This window comes from Lygodium microphyllum, chromosome 16 (genome assembly GCF_053477565.2).
Source record: "Lygodium microphyllum isolate KBCC chromosome 16, Lygodium_microphyllum_v1.1.10, whole genome shotgun sequence".
Classification (NCBI taxonomy): Eukaryota; Viridiplantae; Streptophyta; class Polypodiopsida; order Schizaeales; family Lygodiaceae; genus Lygodium; species Lygodium microphyllum.
Genome location: NC_141150.1, coordinates 140,478,645 through 140,484,644, shown reverse-complemented (window position 1 = coordinate 140,484,644; position 6,000 = coordinate 140,478,645). Strand labels below are relative to the sequence as shown.

The following is a 6,000-nucleotide window of genomic DNA, read 5'->3' as shown; positions in this document are numbered from 1 at the left end:
TTGCATTTTATCAAGGCGACAACAATTACTGGCCAGGCCTTTTCTTTTGGCTGGGGCTCTATAAAAGCAGCCCCGCTTGTACCTCAATCTCCACCCTCAACCTTCAAGCTTTCCTCCTCAAACTTCAAACCTTGGGCACCTGTTGCTCAAGCCTCAAGCTCACCCCCACCACCTCTTTCTCTTCATCTTCCTCTTCCTTATTCTTGTTCTTCCTTTTCCTTTAAATTTTCTCCTTCTCCTTCCATCCATACATATGTCTATTCTCCTTGCTCTACCCAAAGAAGACGAGGAGCTCTGATGGTTCTTGTAATATAATATGTAACATTTTTTATTAATTTTATCAATTTTCTTTTTTGACCTTTAAGGTGCTAAGATAGGTACATTACATCCACTCCCCCTTAGAGAAATCGAGATGTCCTCATCTCGAGAAAAACTAGTTTTAAGTTCTAAGACCTGTGGGTTAGGACCCACTATGCTTCCGCTACGTATTCTAATTAAATACAATTGTGCAGACCTAATTAATTCTAAGTTTATTACAAAATACTAGCTCAAGAGTTGTTACATCAATAGATAGTATCAAAACAAGATATAAGTTATAGTAGACCCTAGTACTGGAGCTATACCCCTTGTTGTACTTAAGTTGCTCTTTCCATGGACTGTGCAGGGTTGGGTCTTCCTCTTCCGGCTGTTCAAGATGAGCTCTTACTAAGGCTGCCTGGTCATTTTTACGGAGGCATGCTATTTTGGGGATGGTGTCATATTGGCGGCCACTTTTGGGACAGTTGGTTTGTTTTTGGAGGCCGGCGACTACTATATATATATATATATATATATATATAGCCCACATAAGCCAAAAGTGGCTTGTTTTTTGAGACCACTTTTGGTCAATTTTTGGTCATGTGGGCTATATATAGTAGCCCCTCTCCTTATTCCCACAAACTTCTTGTAGATTTTAGTACCCCAGTCTCTGTCTCCTCTCCGACATTGATGCTGCCATTCATCTCAGCCCGATTTGGTACCCTCACTGACGCTTTGGGTTGTGTGCAGGAACTAGTCCACATCATTGTATTCATCTCCAGTGCAACTTTTGTTTCTTTATTTTCTGCTCTCTCTCTCTCTCTCTCTCTCTCTCTCTCTTTCTTTTTATCTCTGTATTCGTGTTCTTTCTTCCATTGCGCACTCTCACAAAACTAACTCGGTCATAACATAAGAAAATTAGCTCAGCTATGTACATAATGGAAGAGTCTTCAACAAAACTTGGCTCTTTACGTTTAGTCTTTGCATTCCGTTTCACTGAGATGATGATAAAGCCTCCCCTATAACTCTTCAAGCAAACGGCTTCATCGTTGTCATTCATGAGCCCAACCAATAAACTTACAGCAAAATACAAAATACAAGTGTTCAATGCCATATCAAGGACCCAATCAGCTGCATGTGAGATGGGAGGCTAAACAGCTCATCACACCTGGGGTTTTGGATGTGAGGGATTATCCCAACTGTGACCGAGATGGTGGCGGCTTGCTTTATCAAGATGAAGGTGCTGAAGAGGAACTTCAGATACGGCTGAATGAGGATGAGCCCTCATTCTTGAGAGGACAAACCCGGTACTCTATTAATGTGGCCCTTGTAAAAGATTGTGAAAATCCCAAATGGCTCTTTGCAAAGGGCTGTGATGACTCACTCTGCCTTGGCAAAAGAGAGAAGAGAGCTTCGAGAGCAACAACAAAGGACTATGATGGACTCCATCCCCAAAGATTTGAATTGACCTTGGGTGGATCCAATGCCAGAGTCAGGGGAGAGGTGTTTGGTACAGGAGCTTTATGGTGTTGGCCTTTCTACCTACGATATCCTTGAGTGGAAGAAGGATGTGTTTGGAAAGGCACCCACTTTTGGTCAGAGATCAAAGCTTTCAATTCAAGAACAGAGACAGAGTCTCCCCATATACAAGTTAAAGGATGAACTGATCAAAGTAGTTCACGACAATCAAGTGCTAGCGGAGACTGAGGAGAGAGGTTCAGGTAAGACAACACAGGTCATGTAGTACCTTGCGGAAGCAAGGTACACAACTAGAGGAAAAATTGGGTGCACCCAACCTCAAAGAGTTGCAGCAATGTCTGTTGCCAAGAGAGTAGCTGAAGAGTTTGGTTGCAAACTAGGGGAGGAGGTAGGATATGCCATCAGGTTTGACGATTGTATAGGACCTGAGACAGTAATAGAGTACATGACAGATGGTATGCTCTTTAGAGAGGTATTTGTTGATGAAAATCTTTCAGCTTATTTTGTGATCATGCTTGATGAGGCACATGAAAGGATGATACATACTGATGTGTTGTTTGGGCTATTAAAATGGTCGGTTAGTTGGCAACCTGACTTGCGTCTAATTGTTACATCAGCAACACTGGATGCTGAAAAGTTTTCAGGTTAATTTTTCAGCTGCAACAGTCCTGCAGATTCATCTGACTGAACCAGATGGGGATATACTGTTGTTCTTATCTGGCCAGGAAGAGATTGACACAGCCTGTCAGATTCCATATGAAAGGATGAAAGGGCTGGGCCCAGACGTTCCTGAGCTAATCATTCTCCTTGTCTATAGTGCCCTCCCCAGTGAGTTGCAGACGAATTTTTGAGCTAGCTCCTCCGGCAACAAGGAAAGTGGTAGTAGCCACCAACATTGCTGAAGCCTTGTTGACAATTGATGGCATTTGTTGTGTAGTTGACCCAGGATTTGCAAAATAGAATGTCTACAATCCCAAGCTTGGTTTAGACTCCCTTGTCATGACACCCATTTCACAAAGAGGTGACTTGGTGGCTGTCATTTTATTCTCAAAGAGGTAATGAATTTGCTTCTAGGTAGCATGATCTGGTGGCTGCAAAATTAATCCAGGAGAGGAGTTACTCAAAATGATCATTGCAGTGTTGTTATCCTATTGTTGTCAGTAACTAGACAGGGGTAGTGCCAACGCTTTGGTGTTGATAGCAGCATTCATTCCCTTCCATGGCAGGGGTAGAGACAAGGACAGGGACAGGGACAGGTACAGGGACGGGGATAGGAATACCAAATGGAATGATTAGAAACATGACCACCATGACAGTTATGATAGGGCTGCTAAAGATCATTATAGGAACCATGATAAAAATGATGAGTTGGAGAGAGAGGAGATCGAGGCTTTAAGGTTGCCCCTAAAGAGGTAGATCTTTTTGCTTTGTACCATGGCAGGGTTTCTAGAGTCATGGATAATGGCTGCTTCATACAACTCTCCAGCTTTCATGCACGCAAAAAGGGTATTGTCCATGTTTCTCAAATTGCTTCGAGAATGATAGCTGATGCAAGACATGTGGTCAAACGAGATCAAGAAGTTTGGGTAAAGGTTGTTTCTATGACAAGGAAGGAACTTAGTGGGTGTGACCCCCTAGCGAGACTCGATGGCATCATGGAGGTGGCAAGAGGATGATGGTGGAGTATGGCAGGGCGGGGGGCTAATGCACGCGATAGGGTCGAGGGGAGATGCCGGGCGGGGCCGAGGGCCGAGGGCAAGGGCCTAGGGCTGAAGGCAGGGGCCGAGGAAGATGGCAAGGCCGAGGGCCGAAGGCAGGGGCCGAGGGCTGAGGACACGGGGGCCGAAGGGCAGGGGCCGAGGTTGATGGGACCAAGGTCCGAAAGGGAGGGCCGAGGGCCGAGAGGTCGCGGGGCTCGGACGGGCCAAGAGGTGACGGGTCAATGCGTGTGGAGCAGGGTTGACGGTGACGGGTCGGAGGGGAAATGAATCGGCACGCGTCCCATGGCCGACCTGATCTGCCAAGTGGCAGCTGACATGGCACTGATGACGTGGCACCTACACAGTCGCCTGCTGACGTGGCAACACATCTGCTTCGCACACTTTAACACTCTCGAATGGCTGCCTGGCTGGAAAATACATATGTACACAGCCTGAATGAGGAAAATGCATGTCCAGGGGATGATCTCTAACAATAACCCAAGTGTCTAGTGATCAAGTATTTCATCTAGATCCAAGAACCGTGTCATTTGGACACATACTTCTCAAGTTATGGCCAAAGGAGTGGTTATGGGACACTTGGACAGCAAGCTTGACAGGGAATTATTTGATGACCTTGTGCAAATGCGGAAAGGGATTGAACAATGCTCTCTTAATGTTGACAAGTTTGTTGCTGAGGCTACTTCACTTTTTGAGAAGTTTTCTCTTACAACTTCCCATGATCCCAATTCAACATGGCAAGCGGATCAGCAAGTTCCAATGCAAACTCCTACTTATGGGCATCACAATTGGGACTCATCTTTTTATGGTTATCAACATGAAGACTATCATGGGCAGCTTGTGCAAGTGGACATGGACAGTCATCTTTTACAGTGCTGAGCTACCGGAGTACTTCATCAAGAGCTTGCTCACCAGCATCCATGCTGTCCTCCTCCCAAAGAAAGCCAGCAAGGATGAGCTCTCAAGTATAATAATAACAGAGGAAGATGATAATGGCTCTTCTCGACGCTCATTAAAATGGATGAGCTCTCCAAAGAGATGGGAGGCCTTTTCAAGTAACAGAGTAGATGGGATGCAACTTTTACTAGCTTTTATATTTGGTGACATCTTAGCTATCTAAACTTTAGTGCAAGTTGATAAGAAACATAGAAAGTTAGGAACACAAGACATATATAATCAAAATAACAATAATACATTGCAAAAAATTTGAACTTCTATTATATTGTGATTTTAAAAAATATTTGGAATATCTGACTAGCTTTAATTTAAAAAAACCCATAGAAGTTTTAATTATCAAAGGTGGCCCCATAATTTCACATAAACATCCACTGAAAATAAGCAAAATAAAGAAAATATGTAATATGTATGTGCAATGTAATATATTATGTAATATGTATGCGCAATGTGCATATGCCATGCAATCTTGTAGATTATATTGAATATTCTACCTATATACACCCATATGAACCTTTTGTTTAAAGGTATAGGTACATCATACATGCATACATATGTGTACATCAGGGAGGGGGAGAGCGAGACCTTGTCCATTGTCAAGACTTGGCGTGCTGCGCAAATGAAGTACCACAGGCTCGAAAAGGTCACCGTGGTGAGACCTTTTTTGACGTGGCCGGTAAACTACAGTTCAACTAGGAGAGGCCCGATAACGGTGGGGAAATTCTGTGTTTCACCATTTCACAGTTCAACTGAGACACGTGGCACAAGCAAAGGATGCCTATTACAGAACAGACATGGAAAAAGAGATGCAATGGAGATGAGACGAGCTTACCTCATGTACGCCAGATTGGAAAATGGTGCACCCTTTCTAATTGTGCAGTTAAACTGGCTTCGCATGCCTGGTATGTCATGTGCATGTGCAGAGGGTATGACGACGTTCACCACGAACAGCTCGTTTTTGGACTGTTGCTCTTTTGGGCGCTTCTCTGTGGTCAAACCTCTTTCCCATTTTAGTCAAAGATATCTGAAATGATGTCACTGGGCCCGCGGCACCTCTCCATGTCACGGTGCAAGAAGTGTAACATCTCACTATGTTTTGAACCGGCTCTTGTTGTTGCTAGTCGATTCTTAGGATAGCTCAAGAGTCCCTTGCAAGTGATCTCTTAGGCACTTTAGTCCACTCACCAAGCTAAAGATGGGTCATTTAGTATCTTTGAGTTTGCGAGGTTGCACATAGGTGCAAGATCTAGAGAGAAAGAGAGAGAGAGAGAGAGAGAGAGAGAGAGAGAGAGAGAGAGAGAGCGAACTATGGGAAATAAGATTGTTAACTCATTGGCTCTTTTATATATCTGTGTGGCATGCTAGGTTGTTTTGCTATTGGGTATTTGAGAAGAAGCCCTAGATTCAACTTCATTTGGTTAGGCACCTCTTTCATGATATGCCCTTCCTTTCTTTTTTCTTAAAACTACTGCAAATATCATAATAATTTGGGTACTACCCACGCAATGGTAAACCCCCCCGCCCACCCTCCCCCCCCTATAACGAGTCTATC

At 44.0% G+C, this 6,000-nt stretch overlaps 2 pseudogenes; both read left to right on the top strand.

The window, feature by feature from the left end:
- Window positions 1-1,404: 1,404 nt before the first annotated feature.
- Window positions 1,405-2,835, top strand: LOC148023508 (putative pre-mRNA-splicing factor ATP-dependent RNA helicase DEAH5 pseudogene; annotated as a pseudogene).
- Window positions 2,836-2,995: 160 nt separating this feature from the next.
- Window positions 2,996-6,000, top strand: part of LOC148023507 (putative pre-mRNA-splicing factor ATP-dependent RNA helicase DEAH5) — a 128,675-nt pseudogene continuing 125,670 nt past the window's right edge.